The following is a 26,356-nucleotide window of genomic DNA, read 5'->3' as shown; positions in this document are numbered from 1 at the left end:
ATTCTAAAGTTATTTAAATAAGATCTTAAAAAACTCAAATTAAGATGTCAAATTGACCATTCTAAATTTGAGCCAAGCTAGGTCTAACCATTGCTTATCCTCATTTTTCAAAGATTTGTTAGATTCAAACGATTTTTTTCCTTTTTGATGATAAAAATGAGCTAAACATAATCTTAAACTGACTATTGTAAATCCAAACCAAACTTAAACTAACCCTTGTTCAAAATTCACTTAGCTTAAACCCACCCTTATTATAGATAGAAACTGGATTTCAGAGCCCTATCAGCATAAGTTTATGTTGAGCCTTGCATGAACTTCATGGGCCCTTGATGAAAATATTATCTATTATTCTCTATCAGCTATTACTCATGAACCAGTTAAGCCTAAACTTCATTAGAGCCATTGGAGCTCTAATGCAGTTTCGTAGTTTTTGTTTTACAACATTGAAACTCTTTCTAAGTGTTTGCTAAGTTCAATTAGGCTATTAGGGCAAGCCTATTCTAAATGTCGGTTAGGTTGGAGATACCAGCAACAAAATGAGTAATGTTACAACACAAACAACTCTTATTAACTTATCCATACAAATTGATGTCACAACATGTAATTAAATGATATGATTTTTTATTGTTATGTTGTATAAATAAGTTAGATACATGACAACCTATATTGAAGAAAAGTACTACATAAACAAACTGATTCCCAAAAGAACATAACAAGAAACTAACCAACAAAACTAATCAAAACATTAGAGTACAAGAAAAAGATAATGTATGATCTTTCCTTCCAAATATTGAATAAGAGCTAAGAATCCTCATTTAGAAAAGATGACAATTATCGATACCGTACTTCGATTCTGGAAAGGAACTGAATAACTGCAACATGTACAAAGACTAACAAGAGAAAGAACCATGACAAGTAACTTACAATCATGCATTGAAAAGAAAACCTTAAAAAATCATAAGCCAAATATAGTTTAGGAATGGATACATTGTGGCACCTTTTACTTCGGTGAAAAGAAGTAGAAAAATTAGTGATAATTTTGTGCTACCATTCTCTGTATCCTGATCAATGCTGCCATGATCTGGGATCTCTTTATATACAAGTTATAATGAATGAATTCAAAACTCTATAACTGAGAATTTTGCTTTATGCTTCAGTAATGGATTTATGTACTTGTCGTAGCATAGTGTGCAAAAAGGGTATGACATAAAGTTTAAGATGTGCTATTTTGACTTTGACTCATTCTTTGACAGTTTATTTCTCAGATCCTTAAGAGCATCCACAACTCCAGAATCAAAGTTGTGCTTCAACAATCTACCTTGAAATGAAATAGATCTGCAAGAGAACCACATTAACATCAAGATGAAAATAAACTTCTTAACCATAACAGTCGACAAAATCATTCAATAAATATGGCTTGAACCTATAACAGTTTAACTATAGAACTCATAAATCATATCTTGATGGATATTATCAATGTGAGCATAAGAATCTTCAACTTCAAACCCAATTTCTTATGCTTGTTCTTGACAAGCTATATGTAAAAGACACCAGATACCATGCATTGAGCAATATGGAAAACAAACCTCTATTCTTGAAACATCATTTCAATCTCCTTCTGTGATGTTTTAATTTACACAGAAATCAAGAACACAAAATTAATACAGAAATGCTATAAATTTACAGATCTATTGTGACTTGTAGACGTAAAACTTTACATTTCAATAAACTTTCATAAAAAGGTTTCTACAACAAAGAATGTGAATAAAACACAAGATTAATAACTCATTACATTGGTCAACCATATATAATGTAACATTCTGGTTCAAGGAGACAGTCTGTCATAGTTTCCTTTTTTGAATTTTACAATCCAAAAAAGTCTGGTCTTATCATCTTCAAGCAATGTGAAATGCCCATACATATCTAACATCTCTTTTATGCTTTGTTGATATAAGATTTGTCTAAGAATATTAAATAAAATCTATAAAGTGATAAATAACTGATAACCTACCTAGTCAACAAAATGATAGGAATCTTGCCAACCTTTTAAAATGTATGACAATACCATAGTAGATTGAATAAGTCACCTGTAATTCATTTGTGCCAAATATGAGAGGATTTGCTATCATCTTTCAAGATAATATGGATTAACTACTATTTATATTGATAAACATTTTAAGGTATTGAGAGTTACAGTTGTTGCAGAAAAGTGGCAGTTATCACCATATGTTTACTATATGAATTAGAATAATAGCACAGTATTACAAGCTAATCTTGATTGCTTCTTAGTCTATTAGACAATGGTTATAATGGATGTTGGGCTTGTAACTTCAAATACCCTTTATTTTTTTTTCCAGATGTAGTCAATCTATTCGTATTATGAAACGACCACTGAATAAGGATTATGAACTTAGAATATGAGATCATAACCAACATACAACACAAAGTTTGAGATTTTAGATAACCATGCCTCACCTTAGAAACCAATGCCTTACAACTCCAGACAAAGGCTCATTGGAAACAATTAAAAAAAAATGTAGTCATATGCAAAGCATGATTAAAAAATGTTAGTGCCCATTATTTGAGTGAAATACACAAGATGGCACACACACAAGGGAGACGAGGGACCACTTGGGATAAGAAGCACACTTAGCAGCAAATTGGTTAGGTGGTTATGAGAGGAACTAGGATAAAACAAAGGGTTTAGAGAGGAGGAATGAAGCAAGAAAATTGTGGAAGACATTTGGGGGAGAGAACCTGGTCTCTCAACTATTAGGCATGAGAAGGGTGTAGCGCTATCTGTTATTTTCTTTTTGCTTGTGAATGTTGTTTGTGTAATTGAGAACCACTATTCATTATACAAACAGAGTAAAATCAACGCAAGATCAATTGGCATTCAATCAACTTCATCTACAATCTTTGCATTTACAATTCAATTACATTTGAATCTATTGTTGGTACTGGGTTCCTATCAATATATGACAAGAGGTCACTCTAAAGTAAAGTAGTTCTACAAAAATTCTGGTCAAAAGTAACAACCTAGAAATATAATTATTCCTGTACTAACAGTTTAATAAGTTATTCTAACAGATACTCCATGATGAACTAATCTAGTGGAGCACTCCACTTATTGAGCACCAAACAATACTAGACAATAAAAGAAACAACAAAACATTAACAAAATTTCTCATGGTTACTAAAAAGATTCTAAAAGTTTACTACTTATTGGGCCACATGCTGCTGACAGTGATCAGAAGTCACAACCCAAACTTTAGGGCATCCATCTTCCTTTAAAGCTGTAATCTGTTACATAGACATAATACCAGACTACTAATCAGAAAAGAGAAAAAATGATAAAAATTACACTTCAAATTAGCCAATAGAATAGTTTAACATAGGCATGGTGTTCAATTTCCACAATGAAACATTATGATTTGATCGTCTGGAATAGAGTGATAGAAAACTCTTTAGCAGTGATGACCAACCACTCAATTATACCTTTTATTAAACTACAAAAGATTTCAATTAGTCTTCATAACATAAACGAAAGAAACGGGTATCCAACTAGCAATGGTCAACCAGTGATACATATGGAACTCAATCCATACTAGTTAGACTGAGAAATCCTATCATTTTTGTCATGAAAGAAATAAAGAAATTTTATATTTTTACCTCGTTCTCAATCGATGCATCAACACATGTTTCTCTAGAGAAAACTATATCAACCGGATAAGAATCTAATTAAAAAAGTCTACCATCGCAGGCCCAAAGGGAAGAATCTAAAAGGCAGCCTAGGAGGGGAGGATGTTGGCCCAGTTAAGAGCAAAAAGAAAGACCAAATAGGTGAGAGCAGATTGGATAATTCACCAAAGTAGCTGAAATTAATTGAAGTTCCTTTCCAGAATTCAGAGAAGAATCCTCAGTGGTGAGGTCTATTTACGGTTAGAAGGTCGTGCATATAATAGAAAGGGAAAGATATTACTTAGAATATTGTTACTAATAGAGAGAAACTGATTGGAGAGGGCTGGCTCTCAAAACCCTAGATATCTTTGGCTCATTACTACTATTCTTGCCTTGTGGGGAATCTTGTTTTGTTTTGCTGTTGAACTCATTATTGTAGACTGGGCATGTTACTAAAGTTATTGTTTCATTATGGTTATGGATTGAAATATTAAATTCTGCTCAATTCAGTCTCAATACAAAATTGTTCAAATATATATATATATATATATATATATATATATATATATATGTGATAACAGGCAAATGACATTAAATATATAATTTTGATTGTTCTTTTCTTTCCTTATCGTGAGTAAATGTTTGGGGGTTGTTGATTGAGTTGTAATTGGAAAGATACTAGAATATTGAATCTATAAGAGGAAGTTGTGTCTGAAGCCTACTGGAGGAGCTGTTGAGAGCTATTAGAACCATCAGCTAGGTGGATAATTGGCCATTCATACAGATCTACAACAAACTTGGTATTAGAGACAACAAAGCTGGGTAATGGTAATAACGAGAATGGAAGGGAGAGTTGAGGAATTAGAAAAGCATTACAAGGACTTGGCTGAGAAAGTGGCGATTATGGATGAGAAATTGGGGCATTTCGAAGCTCTTTCAACCTCACGATTTGATAAAATAGATGGGAATTTGTATGAAATACGATAATTATTGTCGAAAAATAACAGAGGGAAAGAAACTGAAACAATGCCAACACCCATGGTTGGTTATTCACAAGCACCATTTCCATTGGATACGTACGCTGTCATGGAAGAGAATTTAGACTAGACCATTCCACTACTGTCACCTCTATTTCTTGGAGCTGGAGTAGTTTACGGAGAGGCTTCCAAAAATAACTACAGGCCACACTATGGCCAAATAGATCATTGTAATTGTCGAGACCACTACTACCATAGGATGGAACTTTCCATGTTTAACAGAGAAAACCTATAGGGTTAGATAGCCAAAGCTGAACGATACTTTCAGATGAATGGTATGGATGAAAAAGAATGTCTACTGATGGTAATCCTTTGTTTTGAAGGCGAGGCCTTGAGTTGGTTACAATTTCGGGAACTATGACAACCATTCAAAGAATAGAGAGAATTGAAAGAAGAGTTATTCCTTCGTTTCGGATTGATACAGAATCGTATGCCTTATGAGCAAATCATTCTTCACTGTCAGATAAGAATGGTGGCAGAGTATCACATATGCTTTGAACCACTGGTAGCCATGTTGTCGGCGGTATCTATTGAATGGCTGAAGAGTACCTTCATGGCTGGTTTGAACCCTTATATTCAGGTAGAATTACGTCTCTTAGCATCAACGAACCTTTGGTCCTTAATGCAAATGGTTGTAGATATTGAACAACGCGATTGGGCAATTTATGGCATGGGTTGGAATCCAGGTATAGCTGAAGTAGTCCACTTCTAGTCAAATCAAGGTACTTCTTTTTTAAACGCACCACCAGACTACTTAATACACCTATAGATTGGAGGCCCATCACTACACAAACCCTTCCTTACCTAGAACCCAACGCCTAATTAGGCTGGACCAACCCAACCATACTTAAACCCAACTCACAGCAGCCCAACCAATATTCTAGAAACCCAAGCTTGCTATCCATACTAAATATATAACCCAACATTAACCCAACCCATTCCCTCACTTAACCTTATGAGGCCGACCCGATTTGCTTTCCCTGTTGAACCCATATTCCTTATTCAAATCACACCCAAACCCAATCCAATTCCTTGTTCCTACCCAAAGTTAATACATCTTCTTCACCAAATATCACTCAAACAACTCTACCGACCACAAATTCCAGTCCGTCAACAAACTTAGTCACTCACTCAACATCATCCATGACTACCAACTATCCAAAACCATAGACCCCTAGTACCAACCACTTAAACATGTTAGCTCTTCCCCCAACCACGAATCCTGCACTCATCTCAAATAAGAAGCCACCTCCTCTTTCTGCTCCATAATGACTTTCTCAACTAGAAATCTAGGCTAGAATTACTCAGGATCTCTACTTCAAGTATGACGATAAGTACAACTCCACTCATCAATGTTGGTTTGGATAACTCTAGCTAATGCTTTGTGAAAAGGATGACATAGAGTTGACTAAACAAACTGAAGAAACAATAGAGGTTCAACAGGAGAATGAACAGGCTATTGAGTTATCCAGACATTCAGTGGCAGGTATTAACTCCCCTAGATAGATGAAGTTGTTGGGAAAAAGTTTTGGTAAAGCTGTGGTGGTATTGGTTGACTGTGGTGCACTCATAGTTTTCTGTCTCAATAATTAGTCTTAGACCTAGCTCTTCCAGCCTAATGAAAGATGTTCATAGTCACTGTAGGCAATGGATAGAGCATCAAGAAAGATGGAATATGTAGGGTAGTTCAATTGCATTTGGGTTATATTAATTTCCTTCAGGATTTCTACGTGTTTTAGCTTGGCAATATGGATGTAATTCTTAGGATGGATTGGTTGTCTATATTAGGAATCGTCCAAAGTGATTGACAATCTTTAACTATGTGGTTTGAATGGCATGACCAACAAGTGGCTCTCCCAGGGGACTCTTCATTAATTACTAAAGAAACTTCAATTCATGGATTCTGTAAAACCTTAAAAAACTGCCACCTTGCCTATTAGGTTGAGTTAACTCTGACTGTGGCTGAGGAAGACAAAATAGAATAGCCAGAGATTACTACCATGTTGCAACGTTTCCAGTACTTATTTGAAGAACTTTTCGACTTTCCTCCGTATAGGGCACATAATCATACTATACAATTAATCCAGGGGGCCATTCCACTAAGCATTCGACCTTATCGTTATCTTCATCATTAAAAAAATGAGTTAGAGAAGTAGGTCCAAGACATGTTAAATGTTGGCATCATTCACCCAAGTATTAGTCCATTCTCTAGCTTGGTTCTACTAGTTCAGAAAAAAGATGGTGGTTGATGTTTTTGTGTTGATTACAAGGCCCTCAACAAGCTCACGATGCTAGATAAGTTCCCTATTTTAGTTATTGATGAATTATTAGATGAATTTTCTGGAGCTACTGTTTTTAGCAAATTAGATTTAAAGTCTGGATACCATCAGATTCGAATTTTTGATAGTGATATTGAAAAAATGGCTTTTCGGACCCACAATGGTTATTATGAATTCTTGGTAATGCTATTTGGTTTGTCCAATACTCCGACCACTTTCCAAGCCTCGATAAATTTCATCTTTTGTGACTACTTGCGTCATTTTATATTTGTATTCTTTGATGATACATTAATTTACAGATCACATTACACACTTGGAGACAACCTTGACCTTACTCTTAAAACACCAGTTGGTCTTAAATAGAAAAAAATACTCATTTGTTGTTTCACAATTGGAATATTTAGGCCACATTATTTCAACTTTCGGAGTCACTGTAGATCTCAAAAAAATTCAGTGTATGTTTGAATGACCACTCCCTAAAGACATTAGTGAACTTCATGGATTTCTGGGTCTCACAGGATACTACCGTTGGTTCGTTTATAATTATGGGCAAATTGTCATCCCTCTCACTCAACTTTTGAAGCGGAGGAAGCCACACATGCATTTAAGGCTTTTAAGAAGGTTATGACTTCGGTCCTGGTGTTAGCAATACTTGATTTTACTTAACTACTTGTTGTAGAGACAAACACATTGGTTACAGGTATTGGGGCAGTTCTTATGTAAGAGGGTCATCCAATTTCTTTCATGAGTCAAGTTTTATCACCAAGGAGTCAAGCAAAATCTGTATATGAGTGAGAGTTAATGGTTATAGTCTTAGCCTTACAAAAATGGTGACATTATCTATTAGGTAGACACTTTATAGTCCACACCAACCAAAAAAGCCTCAAACATTTGATGGAGCAGACAATATTGAGTGGTGACCAACAACGTTGGATGATGAAATTGTTGGGTTTTGATTTTGAGATACAGTATCGACCAGGGGTTGAAAACAAAGTTGTAGATGCCCTTTCCAGATTACCTTTTAGCACTAACTTTGCCTTTCTCTTTACTAGTTCATGGGTTGAAGGTGATATTGTGGTAGAGGAGGTTCGCTCTTACCAACATTATCATGGCATTATTTAAGATTTACTTCGAGACCTAACCAACCATACCAATTTCTGGGTGAAGAATAAAATCTTTTTTTATAAAGGTCGTTTGGTGCTTACTCCCCAATCCTCTATTCTTCCTGTTGTTTTATCTGAGTTTTATGTTTCCCCTTTTGGTGGTCATTTAGGTTTTTTTCGCACTTATAAGTGGATTGCAATAATCTTTTTTTGGATTGGGATGAAAAAGACTATTAAAGACTTTGTGGCTAGTTGTGAGGTTTGTCAAAGGAATAAATATCAAGCTTTGAGTCCAACTGGATTATTTCAACCCTTGCCAATCCCTGATAAGGTTTGGGACGACATTACTATGAATTTTATTGGAAGCTTACCACGATCGGGTCAAAGAGATACTATATTAGTCATAGTTGACAAATTAACAAAGTATGCTCATTTCTTGTTGTTATTGCACTCGTATATTACAAAAAATGTAGCTGAGTTATTCGGAAAGGAAATTGTGCAACTTCATGGGTACCCCCATTCCATTATATTGATAAAGATCGTCTTTTTATGGGTTAATTTTAGGTTGAGTTGTTTCGTACTATAGGGATGATCTTGAAGTTTAGTACGACTTATCATCTTAAACTGATGGCCAAACAGAGGTCCTTAACCGTAGCCTTGAGACTTACCTCCGTTGTTTTTGTGTTCAACGACCACGGAGTTAGTCTAAATGGTTTTCTTAGATAGAGTATTGTTACAATAATTCCTTCCACAGTTCCATAGGCATGACACATTTTAAAGCTTTGTATGGGTGTGATCCTCCAACATTACTATGTTGAGATTCTGTAGACTCTAAAATTGATGAAGTGGGTGCTTTGCTTCAACAGCGTGATGCTATTTTGACTAAGTTAAAAGATCACTTGCATTGTGCCCAAGTACGCATGAAAAGATAAACCGATTTGAAACGGAGAGAAGTTCAATTTGACATTGGTGATAAAGTATTTCTTAAACTATAGCCTTATCATTTTAAAAAATTAGCTAGACAACCCAATGAGAAGTTAAGCTTTTCATTTTATGGGTCTTATGAAATTATTGAAAAGATCGAAACGGTCGCGTATCGTTTGCTATTACCACCGAGCATAAAAATCCACCTTATTTTCCATGTCTCTTAGCTTAAGAAATTGGTAGGGTTTGAAATTTAATCCCAACTGTTACCTACTTGCCTCTTTGATGATTTGGAGCTTCAGCTGCACCCAAGGCCTTGTTGGGAACTCACTACTCTAAGAATGGCTACCTCGAAGTTCTCTTGAAATGACAACTCCTACCTCTTTGTGAGAATTCTTGGGAAGATTATGAAGAAGTTAATGAGCAGTTTCCTTCCTTTCACCTTAAGGACAAGGTGCGACTCTAAGCGAGGAGTATTGATGGGAATCTAATTAAAAAAATCTACCATCGCAGGCCCAAAGGGAATAATCTAGAAGACAACCTAGAAGGTGAAGATGGTGGCCTAATTGAGAGCAAAAAGAAAGACCAAATGGGTGAGGGCAGATTGGATAATTCATCAAAGCAGCTGAAATTAGTTGAAGTTCCTTTCTAGAATTCAAAGAAGAATCCTTAGTGGTAGGGTCCATTTACGGTTAAAAGGTTACGCATAAATGGAAAAACGCATGCAATAAAAGAGGGAAGATATTACTCAGAATATTGTTACTAATGGAAAGAAACTGATTGGAGAGGGTTGGCTGTCAAAACCCAACATATCTTTTGCTTATTGCTACTGTTCTTATTATTGCTTTGTTATTGCCTTGTGGGGAATCTTGTTTTGTTTTTTTGTTGAACTCATTATTGTAGACTGGGCATGTTACTGAAGTTATTGTTTCATTATGATCATGGATTGAAATATTAAATTCTGCTTAATTTAGTCTCAATGCAAAACTGTTCAAATATATATATATATATATATATATATATATATATATATATATATGATAACAAACAAATAAGAGTGAATATATAATTTTGATTGTTCATTTCTTTCCTTGTCGTGAGTGAATTTTTGGGGGTTGTTGATTGAGTTGTAGTTGGAATGATACTAGAATATTAAATTTGTAAGAGGAAACTGTGTCTGGAGCCCGTTGGAGGAGCTGTTAAGAGTTGTTGGAACCATCAGCCAGTTGGATAATTGACCATTCATACAGGTCTGTAACACAATCCTGCAACATTGTGAATTGTTAAGATTATACACTTTGTGATCAATTTTCCTAATTGCAGGCAAATTTTTATTCTATAAAGTTGACATCAATTTTCTCAATTAGTTCTACTAAACAAAAGAACCAAAATTTTAATAATAATAGAGTTAAAAAACAAAATTATCATAGTTTAGGATTATAAAGAATACCCGACAAAACTTTCCTTGTGTATAGGTAGTCCATACAACATAGCATCAAATACAACAACCACTTTCACCTCTATAAATATTTAAGAAATGATGAAAGTTAAGTTGTGACTTAAACATACAGAAAACAATTAACATAGACATTTGAGGCTAAATCAAGTCAGCAATATCTCCGATGGTTGAAATACCAAGATATACATTAAAGAAAAAGGATTCTTACTTATATTATATCTTTATGCCTCTATCTATATATGACTTCAACATCACAATATTTAGTTGAAACGAATAATACTGTTGACAAGGACCATTTCACATTGTAATATTTCAACATAAGATATGAAACATTCTAGCTATTACAACTAACTTTTAAAAGAATATCTTATTAAAATTCAACCAAGGTATTAAAGTCAACATAGGCAAACCATAAAATTTCAAGTTATCATTTCTATCAAAGAATCTACAATATGCAATACATCCAAATGGAGGAGGAAATTGCATATTAGAAATGTTAGTATCAATTCAGTTATTCTTTTCTAGAGTTTAATGTTTGTCTTAAAATTTTTTTGGATTTCTTAGTAATAGATAGTAGTACTTAATTTAAACTTCGTGGTTAATAGAGTCCTACAATTTTCTATTTATTTGTAAAATATGATTTTTGTGACTCAACAACCTATGCAAGGAGTATCCTTACTTAACAACACTAGTTGAAATCAGACGATACAAGAAAATTTACTCCATGTTAACTCATATTTTCTATATCATGTAATGAAACCTCCTTATATAGGTAAAATGACATATAGTATGCTAACCTCTTAACATACTAAATGTGATAAGTTCATCAATTAGCTTATGACAAGCAACATCTAGCCTGATACAGACCTAGCGAGTAAGAGGTTTTAACCAAGAGAAGAGCAGACTCATATTAGATACCTACTCCAGAACAACAGCTCTCTCAGAACCAATATGTGACACAATGTAATCGAAATAATGACCAATGTAATAGTGCAATGTAAATTACTCAATGTAACAAAACTTCAAAATTAATATATTCATTTCATTCAGCAAATTTTGATTACTATTACAGAGGCAATTCTTTAATTCAGTATTATAATTATGATTTCCAGAAAATTACACAAAACAGTAACTAAATAGTCCAAAACACATTCCAACAGTAGTTTTACCAAACCAATTGCTAAACCACTATAGCTTTCGAGAGGCTATACTTTCCTTACCTATTACTTTTCCTTAAAAAACTACTGTTTCCATACTTCCCTTCTGCAAGTTTATATCTACTCTCCCACTTTTTTGTCTCATTTCTGCCACTCAGGATTTGCCACCTCATCACTTGAATTTCCTAGAAAAATACAATTCCCTTGCTTCTGACCTCTACTGTTTTTGACTTGAGAAACTCTGCAAACTTGTTTGGTTATCTTCCTTTCTTCCAACTTGTCGGCCACATGTTACTCTCCCTCTCTTGGTCTTTTTTTTTATATACACCTTCACCCTAACATTGCCCCTCCTATAAAAAAGGCATCTTGTCTTTAAGGCGCAAATTGGGAAAGAAGTGTTTGAGATTATTATACAATTCCCAGGAATTTTTGCAGTTTGGTAATCCCTACCATTTTGTGAGTAGTTCTAAGTCCCCCTATTCTTAATATCTATGTCCTAATATTGTTTCTAGCTGAGTTTGCAGTTCCATTTCCTCATTAAGGTAATTGGGTAAGGGCTGAGGCAACAAAGCAAATCATATATGCTTCTTCAATTGAGAAATGTGAAAAACGGGATGTAATTTTGCATTCTCAGGTAGTTTTAATTCATAAGCCATCGCACCTATTTTTTTGATCACCTGAAATGGTCCATAAAAATGGGGGCTAAGTTTCTCATTCAAATGAGATGCCAACGAATGAAAATGATACAACTGTAACCCAATCTCCTACTTGAAATTCAATATCCCTTCGATGTTTGTTGGTTGCCCCCCTCATTCTTTCTTTAGCCATATGTAAATTACTTTTTAATTCATCCAAAATTAAGTTCCTCTCCTTAATCATGGAATTCACTTCTTTAATCCTGGATTCTTCTTCCACCCATCTAAAAAGAGGAGGAGGGTCTCTCCCATAGATTGCCTTAAATGAAGTCATATTGGTTGAGCTATGAAATGATGTGTTATACCAATATTCTACCCATGCTAACCATCGAGGCCAATTTTTGGGCTGCCCTAAGCAAAAGCAGCAAAGGTACATTTTCAAACTTTGATTCATGACCCTGGTTTGGTCATCCGTCTAAGGATAGTAGGCCACACTATATTTTAAAACAATTCTAATAGCCTTGGAAATTTTTGTCCAAAAATGACTCAGAAAAATACGATTTCGGTCTATAACTATGCTCTGTAGGAACCCATGAAGGTGAACCATTTCTTTGATAAACACCTCTGCCACGTTTTTGGCATTAAAAAGGTGGCGTAATGCAATAAAATGCTCGTATTTTGTTAATCTATCCATTACCACCAAAGTAACACTATTTCCTTTTACCTTTAGAAGGCCTTCGATCAAATCCATAGTTAAGTCTTCCCACATATTAGTTGGGATAGGTAGCTGTTGTAGTAAGCCCGTCGATGAGATTGCCTCATATTTCATGCTTTGACACACATCACATTCTGCTGCAAAACTCTTAACATCTCTCTGCATACCCTCCCAATACAGAATAACATTCAACCTTTTATAGGTTCTAAAAAAACCAAAATATTCACCATAAGATAAGAAGTGAAACTCAACAATCAAGGAAAGAATAAATCTGGAATATTTTGGCACCACTAATCTGCCTCTGTACAACAACTTACCCCCTCTTAAAGAATAACCAACGTGGGAAGTAGGATTGCTTAACAAGTCTTGGATAATACCTGTTAATTTTTTGTCATTCTCCATGCCCTATTGCAGGCCTTCAATTCCTCCCAACTAAACAATTATCACTGGTCCACATTCTGGGACAAACTTAGGGTTCCTTGATAAGACATTGGTGGCCTTATTTTCGCAACCAAAATGATATAAGATTTCAAAAACATTTTTACTAACCATTTTTATTGCTCATGGCCAGTAATCTTCCATTCTGTTAGAAACTTCAAGCTCTTCTAATCGGTACAAATTTTGAAATGTTTCCCAAGAAGATAATGACGCCATTTTTGGAAAGTTAACACAATTGCCATTAATTCTCTCTTGTACACAGATTTGTTGCGATTTCTTAACGAAAGAGCTTTGCTTAAATGCGCAATAGGTCAACTGTCTTGCATAAGTATAACCCAATCCCACTCCAGCTGCATTTGTCTCAATTACGAATTGTTTAGAGAAGTCGAGGATGGCCAGAACAAAAGCAAAAACCATGGTGACTTTAAGGGCATCAAAAGCTTGTTGCACTTCCGGTCCTTACTGGAAGGCATTTTTCTTCAATAAATTCGTTAAAGGCTTAGTGATTTTTCCATAACCCCTTACAAACTTCTGATAGTAACCTGTCAATCCCAAAAACCCCCTTAAATCCTTCAGATCACGTGGAATGGCCTAAGCCTTTATATTTTTTATTTTTTTTGGGTTAGCTTCTACTCCTTGTTTTGATACAACGAGCATTTCTTCCTGTTAATCACTAGTCCATGATCCTAGAGTTGTTGCAAAACAACCCTCAAATGCCCTAAATGGTCCTGAAATAGCCTACTGTAGATCAATATATCATAAAAAAAAAAAAAACTAAGACAAATTTCCATAAACGGGGCCTAAAGATCTCATTCATCAAACTTTGAAATGTGACGAGAGCGTTGGTTAGTCCAAACAGCATGATCAAGAATTCATAATGCCTTTCGTGGGTTTAAAAGACTATTTTTTCGACATCCTCTTCACAAACTCTTATTAATGGTATCTTGACTTTAGGTCGAGTTTATTGAATACTTCAGTACCTCCTAACTTATCCGATAATTTGTCAATGGTGGGAATTGAAAATTTAACTGGAATAGTGATGTTATTAAAAGCTTGATAATCGACGCAGAACCATCATCCCCCATCATTCTTTTGCACTAAAATCATCGGGTTGAAGAGTAGACTCACATTGGGTGGTCGAACCACCCTTGCTGCCAGCATCTCTTTCATTATTTTCTCAATCATGTTCTTTTGAAAATATGGGTAATGTTAGGGTCATATATTCAGAGGTTGGGAGCTGGGTAATAATCAGATAACATGGTCATGAGTTCTTTGTGGTGGGAGCCCCTAAGGCACCTGAAATAGAGTTTCCAATTTTTTCAAAAGTTTTTGAATCTATAGAGGTACTGTAGGTTCGTCAACCTTATCATGTTTTGTTATTATTCCCAATTCAACCCAAAATCCTTGTTTTCTGTCGCTCAATAGCTTACACATAGTTTTGAGAGAAGATTCCAGCCTAACTAGATAAGAGTCCTTGTTTAATTCCACCTTTTTGCCATCCCACCAACATCTCATACAAAGATTATTTCAACCTCTCCCAATTGCTTTAACCACTTAACTTCAAATATGACATCTACGCCTCCTAAAGGAAAAGGAAGAAAATTTAATGACATTGAAAGTCCCTGTAACCTCAATTCCACTCCTTCATAACAACCCACTCTCGAAATTTTTCTGTCATCATCAAGCACCACAGAGTATCTAACAGCCTAAACCTATAAGCCTAATTCTTGCACCAACTTATCTGAGAGGAAATTGTAAGTCATGTCGCTGTCCACCAAAATAACTACCCCTTTGTTGTGTATTTCTCCTAACAACTTTATTATTTTAGGTGAATCAAACCTTACCATTGAACTACTATTCAAATTGGCTTCTTCTTCTGAAATCTCTACTGAAGGCTTTTCCTTTACAACCTGTCCTAGTTCTCCCTTCATTTCTTCTTCACCAGCTATCTTAACTCTCAATTAGTGATAATAGTAGTGATAACCTAGAGCAAACTTCTCATTACATCAGAAATAAAACCCTTTTTTAACTTTAAGTCTAAATTTTTTGTCTGAAAGTTGTCAAAAATTGCTCTCTCACCTTGGAAACAAAGAAGAGGCAATTGTACTAGTTGCTAGACGCAAATAAGGGATGGTCTATGTAGAGGGCGGAGCTGTTTTGTCAAAATAGGGTGGGCAAGTCTTAGTTTGGGCTCAGGTTGGCCTAAAATTTGGGCTAAATGAAGGGCTAGCTGAGTCTTTAGGCTGGGTACGAAATGTTATTGGGCCTATGGTTGTATTCATTGGAATATTGGATCTAGAGTTTATATTTGGAGGATTTGGATTAGGTGAGATCAAAATTAGGTTAGATGGTATGAGGTGTATGGATCGGGTCACCTATGCCTGTCACCTGTTTAAGCTTCTTCTAGGGCAAAACATATACCTTTCATCAATAATCTGGTTTTTCTTCTCCACTTGTCGTGCCCTTGTCATCATTTCTGACAACGTCCGAGGATGAAACATCTTCACCTCTGATCGAATCTTCTCTAATAGACCATTCATGAAGATGACTTTTATGGTATCTTTAGAGATACTATCGACAGTCACCAGAAGTAGTTCAAACTTGTTGCAATATTCCTATATCGATTTCGTTTGTCAGAGAGCAAATAGCTCTTCCTCCACTGAGTGCTCATCAGGTGGTGGGAATTATTCTAATAATTCTTGCTTAAACACTTCCCAATTGATGAATAGTTGATGTTTTTAGCACCACTACAACCAGTGCAAGGCATCTCCTTCTATACCAACGTCGACCGCCATTAGCTTCTTCTGTTCTGTTAACCTATTGACTTGAAAGTAGCGTTCAACTTTGGATATCCAAACTAGCACTTCCTCACCATCGAAGAAGGGTAGCTCTAACTGCCTGTACTAAAGATCTCTTCTGTTACTTCCTCCTATTACTCTTTCCTCTCTCTCTAATTCATTGGTTTCCCTTTCGCCCATATTCACCTCAGTTCTTTCTGGGGACAAAATTGTTGGCACCTTTGGTAGGTGGGGTTACATCGGTGATGGGTTAGTTCCCATTGGAGCCTTTCCTTTATCGTTATTCTCTCATACAATAGATGCTTCTCTCATCTCTCTTAAGAATTCTTTGATGGTTTCCATATTGGATTCTATTTTTTCCATCTTGGCCTGATTATTCTTCAACTCTGATTGGATGATCTTCATCCCTTCCTTTACAAAGATTAACTCTATCTCTCTTCCTTCCACCCTAGACTTTATCCGAGTCATGTTTTGATACCAAGATGATACAAACCTAGAGAGTGAGAGGTTTCAACCCAGAGAAAAATAGACTCTTATCAGATACTAGCTCCAGACTAACAGCTTTCTCAGAGCCAATATGCAACACAATGTAATCAAAATAATGACCAATGTAACAATGCAATATAAATTACTCAATGTAACAAAACTTCAAAATTAATATATTCATTTCATTTAGCAAATTTTGGTTACAATTATAGAAGCAATTCTTTAATTCAGTGTTATAATACTGATTTCCATAAAATTACACAAAACAGTAACTGCACATTCCAAAACACATTCCAACAATAGTTTCATCAAACCAACTATTGAACCACTATAGCTTTCAAAAGGCTATACTCTCCCTACCTATTACTTTTCCTTAAAAAACTACTGCTTCTATACTTCCCTTTTGCAAGTTTATATTTACTTTCCCATTCCTTTGTCTCATTTTTGCCATTCAGGATTTGCCACCTCATCACTTGAATTTCACAGGATCAGGTACAATTCCCTTGCTTCTAACCTCTGTTATTTTTGACTTGAGAGACTTTTCAAACCAGTTTGGTTGTCTTCTTTTCTTCCAAATTGTCAACCACATGTCACTCTCCCTCTCTTGGTCCTCTTTTTTATATACACCTTCATCCTAACATAGCCTTCCTTTCTTAAAATGTTTCTTAAGCTTTGGCCATGTAACACCCCTCTTCAGAAATATATCCCTAGCTGTAATTATCTTGAAGAGACGTGTCTTGTGTAAATAAATGTCTAAATTAAAATACTTCATTTACTGAAAACAAATTATTATTTATTGAAATTAAATTAAAGTGCCAAAATATCCAAAGAAAAATGATAACAATAATAATGAATTTAACTATTACTAGTAATTTAATTAGTCTCATGTGTATAAATAACATAAATCAAGATAACGAAATAATAGGAGCCAAGTTTGTAGCTCAACGTGTCGATCCACTTAGCCCCCTCACTTGCCCTATCGCCCTTCCTACCTGCAAAACATAGAACAAGGTATATTGTGAGTAAAAATACTCGTAAGTTCTCACAATGTCATTGGTATTCCCCATTAACCTTTCCCTTTAATGGAGTCTCACTATCGAATGCACCTCGGGCTCAACAGTTGGTCACTCGTCTCAAGTGCCTCTCATGAGCATTCATCTCTGATGCATACTGAATTGAACACTCATCCTAGGTATCTCATATAACTATAATCGGGATGGACACCCATCTCAAGTGTCGCTTACCTCCCCTAAACTTTTTTTTAATTTCCTAAGACTGAGACGTTTCACCAATCGGTCTGTGCTTTCTCATTACTAGGACGTCTCATCAACTGGCCTTTGATATACTTTCCTTAATACTAGGACTTCTCATCAACTGACATTCGACATAATTCGTCCATAAGTATGTACAATTATATTTGCGTTTCCTGATGAAACCTATTATAATATCTCATTGACCATACACTTATTCCCATATTCATACTCAAATTAACAATTAATTTCTTATAATTTAATATGGATAATATGCAATTGGCCTAGAAGCCAATAGATAAAAATAGATAAATGATTAATAAATATTATTCATATGGTGCACTGTAACTAAGGTGGGTGCGCCTGCACCCAATAAATGGTATATGCCATGTGGTGCAGGTGCACTGTAGCTTATTGACTGTGAATTTTTTAATTATACATAGATAATAGGGAAATTTTAAAAATTAGGCAAAATTAAAGGGGTCTAAGCGAAATTGCCCAAAAAATTCAGGTTTAAGCAAAAATGCCCAGGTTTTGTGAAATGACGAAAATGCCCCCATATATAAACACAGCAAATTTTTACTGTGCAATTCAAAGAAAATTCGAATTTTTAACGCATCCCACGGCGAACGTCATTTTCGCCGATTTGCTTGCTTTCCGGCAACCGAAAATGGAAAATAATGTTATCACATCTCCCGTAATCTTGTTTGGATCAAGTTATTGCTCGTATTGTTGAGATTTGATTGAGAATTTTCGGTTTGAAATTTTAGGGTTTACGGTTTGAACAATGCTTAAAATGTTTTGATTCTTGGTTGTTTTTCTTGAATTAATTGAGGGGTTTTGTGTTATACAACGTGTAGATTCGATTTATGCGAAAATCGGTGGCTAAAACGACCAAAATTTAGCCGGAAATGATGCCGAAGAGATCGGCAGTCCGACTGTGAACAGTGTCTCCCACGTCAAAATCAATAATCCCACGTTCAGCCTAATTTAGGGGGGGAATTTAGCTTTTTAAAACAATTGGGGTGACGTGGGAAATCCCTAGCCCACGTGGGGTTTTTTCGAAATTTAACAAGTCAACGCGAGTTTTGCGAAATTACGAAAATGTCCATATATATAACACAGGAAAAAATTGCTATTTCCCACGTTAATATTAGCGAATTTACTGTGCATTTCTCTAAAATTTCAAAACATTTTCACGTCCCACGTTCATCCCACGGGCGATCTGATTTCCGTCGATTTTCTTGATTTTCGGCACTCACAAATGGCAAAGAAGGTTAGTATATCTCCCTTAATCTTGTTTGGATCAAATTATTGCTCATATTATTGAGATTTGAATGAGAATTTTCGGTTTGAAATTTTAGGGTTTACGGTTTGAATAATGCTTAAAATGTTTTGATTCTTGGTTGTTTTTGTTGAATTGATTGGGGGGTTTTGTGTTAGACAACGTGTAGATTTGATTTATGTGAAAATCGGAGGCTGAAACGACCAAAATTTGGCCGAAAATGACTGCCGAAGAGATCGGCAGTCCGACGTGGGAACAGTGTTTCCCACGTCAAAATCGTGCATCCCACGTTCAGCCAAGATTGGCTGTTTTTGGGGGGGAAAAGTAGTTTTTTTAAAATATTGGGAAGCTGGGGAAATTCCGTAGAACACAGTGGACCTTTAATAATTTCAGTTTTTATGAGGGGGTAAATTGTGATTTTTCTTATCTAGGGTTTTTGATTGTGCACTTTTCGAATTTTATATCCGTTTTTTCTGTTATAGGGTTTTTCAACTTTTAGAATTCGAATTTCAATTCCGTTTTTTCGAATTTCATCGTTTTACGAGATATGGACTCGTATTTTTCAGATTTCTGAAGGATTTTTTGATTGTTCCCATTCTAGGGTTTTTCAACTTTTAGAATTCGAATTTCAATTCTGTTTTTTCGAATTTCATCGTTTTACGAGATATAGACTCGTATTTTTCAGATTTCCGAAGAATTTTTCGATTGTTCCCATTCTAGGGTTTTTCAACTTTTAGAATTCGTTTTACGAGATATGGACTCGTATTTTTCAGATTTCTGAAGGATTTTTCGATTGTTTCCATTCTAGGGTTTTTTAACTTTTAGAATTCATTTTACGAGATATTGACTCGTATTTTTCAGATTTTCGAAGGATTTTTCGATTGTTTCCATTCTAAGGTTTTTCAACTTTTAGAATTCAAATTTTAATTCCGTTTTTTCGAATTTCATCGTTTTACGAGATATGGACTCTTATTTTTCAGATTTCCGAAGGATTTTTCAATTGTTCCCATTCTAGGGTTTTTCAACTTTTAGAATTCGAATTTCAATTCCGTTTTTTCAAATTTCACCGTTTTACGAGATATAGACTCTTATTTTTCATCTTTTTATGTTTTTTTCACGTATACATTTGTTTACATATTTGTTTTTACTCATGTCTAACAAATTTTTTACATTGTCTCAGGATATTTCTCGCAAAAGAAGACGAATTGACAGCGAGCTACGAATCCCCGACGAGACCAGACACTTCCGTGCAGAGGCGATATGTCGTGCACAGCGTGCCGCATTATCTCGAATTACGGCTACATTGACCCCAGATCAGCTACGACTATTTGAGAGGACATGTTTCGGGTATCTCCTTCGTTTACCCGAAACCAAATTCTCTGGGATGTTGGTTCATACGTTTTTACTCCGACAGCTACATCGACCCTCTGCTAGAGACGAGTTTTGGTTCAGGGTTAGTGGGGTTGATGTTAGATTTAGTCCGTTCGAGTTTGCACTAGTGACAGGTCTATCGTTTAGTCGACGGACTGATGTCTCTTCATATATGCCTCGCTCTTCCGGACATAGGATCAAAGATACTTACTTTCGAGGTTTTTCGACGGTGCAATATCACGACTTAGAGCGTATTTTCTTATCGAGGCCATGGGGGGATGACGATATTGACGCTGTCAAGATGGCCTTGTTATATATTCTTCACATTGTTTTGTTGGGGAATGATCGACGAAAGAAGGTGTCCACGGATTACTTCCAGTTAGTTGATCATTTGGACGAGTTTAATTCCTACCCGTGGGGCGTTGTTGTGTGGCAGATGACATCGATTAATGCTAATTGTTACGTAGGATGAATTTTGGATTTAATTATTTTTTTTAGGATCATACAGATGATTCGTACAGCACGTGGCCGGATCGTCCGGAAGGGTCCGCTGGTTCGCACCCCGTATACGAATCCACTCAAAGGGAGGGCGAAACGGCAACCTACGACCATTCCATCCTCTGCCTCTGAGTGTGAGGAATCTTTCCTCACGTGGTACACCAGCGCTGCGGCTTCCGACTCACATGATGTCTACTTCATCGGGTCGAAGTCGAAGGCCAGCTTCTGGAGGCTTGTTGTAGAGTTGCGCAAGTGGTTGACTGACGATGTGAGTTGTCTATATTATATAATTTTATAAAAAGCTAGATATATTTATTACTAACTAACACGTGAACTTGTTTATACCATTTTAGCATGTGGACTCCTTTTTGGCTTTATTACGTCGGCAGCAGAACGATCACCAGTTGACTATCTCACAGCGTTGGACGACTGCCCACACATTCTTTGGAGGTCATATTGAGTGGCCTGGAAGAGTTGGCAGACCACACCGATTGGAGAGTTTGAGTTTTCGGGGCTCTTCACAAGGATGGTTGATGCATCGTACACCCCGGGATTGTTGTACAAACCATGGGGGATGGTCGATCAGGTAGAGTTTATATATATTTCTATTATATTCAATTGGTTAACGACAACGAATTGTAACTAAAATGTCTCATTGTTTATAGGTTTTCATCCCTATAAACTTCGAGAACGCACATTGGGTCGCCGGAGTTATAGATTTCCGTGAGTGGTCGATTACGGTGTATGATTCAGATGTTTCATATTCGGGGAATATAGGGACTCTGGAGCAGCGCATGCGACCGTACATGACCTTTATTCCCGCGTTATTAGAGGCGACGACTTTTTGGATAGCTTCTAGGAGGACTCCACGACGTGATCCCCTTACTTTACATCGAGCGTCGGATGTCCCTCAGCAGGGGTTGGGCTCCGGTGACTGTGGCGTTTTTATGTTGCGATTTTTTGAGTGTTTGGCGTTGGCACGGAGCTACGTTTTTCCCCGAGAGTCGTCTACCTCTATGCGTCGACGATTAGCGACACAGTTGTATTTTCATTGTATCGAGTAGCTCACGGATGTATATGTATCATTATTTCTATGTTTAAATGTATATATTTATTGTATTTTCATATGTATATGATATACTTTATTTGTGGTTATATATGAATGTGTATCGTATTTGAGTTCATTTTTTAAATAATCTTGTCATGAAAAAACAATAAAATCCTTATCTAAAAGTTAAAATTCGAATTCTAAAAGTTGAAATACCCTAGAATAGAAACAAATTCTAAAAAAATCCTTCAGAAATCTGAAAAATACGAGTCGATATTTCGTAAAACGGTGAAATCTGAAAAAACGGAACTGAAATTCAAATTCTAAAAGTTGAAAAACCCTAGAATGACAACAATCGAAAAATCCTTCGAAAATCTGAAAAATACGAGTCGATATCTTGTCAAACGGTGAAATTCGAAAAACTGAATTAAAATTCGAATTCTAAAAGTTGAAAAACCCTAGAATGGCAACAATCGAAAAATCCTTCAGAAATCTGAAAAATACGGATCGATATCTCGTAAAACGGTGAAATTTGAAAAAACGAAACTGAAATTCAAATTCTAAAAGTTGAAAAACCCTAGAATGACAACAAACGGAAAATCCTTCAGAAATCTGAAAAATACGAATCGATATCTCGTCAAACGGTGAAATTTGAAAAAACTGAATTGAAATTCGAATTCTAAAAGTTGAAAAACCCTAGAATGGCAACAATCAAAAAATCATTCAGAAATCTGAAATATACGGGTCGATATCTCATAAAACGGTGAAATCCAAAAAAACGAAACTGAAATTCAAATTCTAAAAGTTGAAAAACCCTAGAATGGCAACAAACGGAAAATCCTTCGGAAATCTGAAAAATACGAATCGATATCTTGTCAAACGGTGAAATTCGAAAAACTGAATTAAAATTCGAATTCTAAAAGTTGAAAAACCCTAGAATGGCAACAATCGAAAAATCCTTCAGAAATCTGAAAAATACGGATCGATATCTCGTAAAACGGTGAAATTTGAAAAAACGAAACTGAAATTCAAATTCTAAAAGTTGAAAAACCCTAGAATGACAACAAACGGAAAATCCTTCAGAAATCTAAAAAATACGAGTCGATATCTCGTCAAACGATGAAATTCGAAAAAACTGAATTAAAATTCGAATTCTAAAAGTTGAAAAACCCTAGAATGACAACAATCGAAAAATCCTTCAGAAATCTGAAAAATACGAGTCGATATCTCGTAAAACGGTGAAATTTGAAAAAACGGAACTGAAATTCAAATTCTAAAAGTTAAAAAACCCTATAATGGCAACAAACAGAAAATCCTTCGGAAATCTGAAAAATACGAGTCGATATCTCCTCAAACGGTGAAATTCGAAAAAACTGAACTAAAATTCAAATTCTAAAAGTTGAAAAACCCTAGAATGGCAACAATCAAAAAATCCTTCAGAAATCTGAAAAATACGAGTCGATATTTCGTAAAACGGTGAAATTCAAAAAAACGAAACTGAAATTCGAATTCTAAAAGTTGAAAAATCCTAGAATGGCAACAAACAAAAAATCCTTCGAAAATCTTAAAAATATGAGTCGATATCTCGTAAAACGATGAAATCCGAAAAAACAGAACTGAAATTCGAATTGTAAAAGTTGAAAAACCCTAGAATGACAACAAACAGAAAATCTTTCAGAAATCTGAAAAATACGAATCGATATATCGTAAAACGGTGAAATTCGAAAAGACGGAACTGAAATTCGAATTATAAAAGTTGAAAAATGAAAATGCCTTTATAATGTAAAATATCCAAAAACCCCTCATATTTATCTAAAATTATTTTAACCCCCATAATGAGTGAGGGGAGTTATATAAATGAAGGGAAGGGTAATTTTGACATTTTAGAAAAAGTTTGAAATAAATAAATAAATATCAAAATGCCTTTATAATATAAAATATCCAAAAACCTCTCATATTTATCTAAAATTACATTAAAACCCCATAGTAAGTGGGAGAGTTATATAAATATGAGGGGAAGGGTAGTTTTGGTATTAAAAAAAAGTCATAGGCATTTTTTTTTTGAAACAGTGATTTTGGGCATTTTGGCCATTTTTTAAAATTTCCCTAGATAATAATATCTTTATATAAATGACAACATATAATATCTTATGCTGTTACTTTATATATATATATATATATATATATATATATATATATATATGTAAACATATATCTTATGTAAATATAATATTTTAATAACGTGTCATACATAATCTCCTCCAAATTCACACCCGAACATATATAATCTCTAAATACGGGCATACACACTCTAAATCCAACTATTTGAGCAATAAATGCAATACCAAATATTAGCAAAATGATCAAATTACCCTTTTATTACCAAGGGGTATTACAGGCCAATAGCCACACATATTATACCCTTCTACAAGCAAGACAGGAACTGCATCGACTGTCTCCTGGTTTGTACCGTAAGAATTAATTGGCAAACCAAGATAAATACTTTTCCAAGAATCTTAATAGGGGATGGTTGAAATATCTTATATTTTAAAAATAAGAAGGGAACCTGGAAAGTTAATTACTAGTAAACGGTTGTGGTAGGATCACGATAGAGCTCAATATCTTCAGGAAGCTCCTCCTCATCAACTCTCTTCCGGCGGTAACTCGTAGAAGGCCGAGGGGTGCCAGATTTCCTATTTTGGAACTCCTACAACAGCTTCCTTGACAAGATAAAAGAAAAATTCAATATTGGCTTTAGACATACGAGTTCAAATACTGCAAATTCTGCTTAACATTAGATGTAATCCTTGGAGGCGTTGGACTGGAATCCTATCAGCCATACATCACTTCCATTTTAAATAGAATACTAATAAAGTAAACCGATCTGCATTAATATCTTCCAAAAACTACTTCCTAAAGCCATACACAAGGCTAAGAAAAACCAGATGATCCAAGCAATTTCTTATTAACATAAATCACTAATTAAACACATAATTAACTCTCTCTGTGCTTCAAAAATCGATAATCACGTCCATATAAAGCATTTTTCAGTTAAGGAACCACAGTCAAACCCCGAAAATTACTAGAGACGGATTAAAAAAATAAAAAAAACCATAGATCCCCTCAAGATTAGTGAGTACAAGTACAAACCCATCTAGCAAAAACTTTTCTACTAACTAAGTGAACTTCACTAAACAAACCCTTGAAGAAAAAAGTGTAAGATATAGTAAAGAAACTGCTTTTTAGCCATACTAAATTCATTCATTTTACAAAAAGGACACACCTTTGGAGAAGAATTAGGATGCTTTTTGCTGCTCTTTGCCATAATTATGCCACTGTTCAATGAAGAAGAAGATGAAGATGGAGAAAAGAAAGCATAACCACAACCGCCAAGAAATGAAGCTGATTTCATGGCCTCTTGCTTTCGTTTATTTGTGTTGTTTTACTTAACTGCTGCTGCTTCTTCATGTTCTTTCATTTGAAGGTTGAGTTTGAGTTGGGTTGTTGGTTGCAAGACGTAGCAGGGATTCTTTAAAGTCTTTTGATGGAAACGTGAAGCTGGGTTTGTGGATAACATTTGGACCACCGTGCGTTAGACTTATGGACCGGTTTAAGTTTTGTCTCAGAATTTTCGTTCGAATTATCGACAGAGTGATATTTTGCGTAGGCATTGTTTTGATTCGGATTGAGTTTGAATATTTTTTTATTTAAGTTTAATTTAAATAAAAAATAATTTGATTCAAATTTATAGAATCAAAATTAAGTTTAATTGGAGTTTAACTCTAATAAAAAATAATTTAACTCTGTTTAATTTGAGTTTGATTCGATTTCATAATTTGAATTAATAATTTGAGTTTATACTCAATTTATTCAAATAAAATATATATTGTGAAAATTGACCTATTTTTATTTATTTTCTTAGAAAACAGTCTTATGACATTAAAAAAAAAAGACAAAGTCAACCAGTGAGATGAAATTCTTTCCCGAGGACCACTTAAAGACATAAGTGTTAAACTGATTAGTTTTATTTTTATTTTCTATTGTTTTTGCTTTGGAGCTTCTGATTATTTTATTTTATTTTTGTTTTTCTAGAAGAAGAGTTTGGTGCTAATTGGTGAGATCGTTTTCTTATAAATTGTTTTTAATTTATTATAAGTAATTATTTTATTTGCATTAACTGATCATGGATAAA

At 35.0% G+C, this 26,356-nt stretch overlaps 1 pseudogene; it reads right to left on the bottom strand.

The window, feature by feature from the left end:
• Positions 1-933: 933 nt before the first annotated feature.
• LOC123193157 lies at positions 934-25,576 on the bottom strand (annotated as a pseudogene).
• Positions 25,577-26,356: the final 780 nt, after the last annotated feature.

The sequence above is a fragment of the Mangifera indica genome, chromosome 12 (assembly GCF_011075055.1).
Source record: "Mangifera indica cultivar Alphonso chromosome 12, CATAS_Mindica_2.1, whole genome shotgun sequence".
NCBI lineage: Eukaryota > Viridiplantae > Streptophyta > Magnoliopsida > Sapindales > Anacardiaceae > Mangifera > Mangifera indica.
This window is presented reverse-complemented; position numbering and strand designations above follow the sequence as displayed.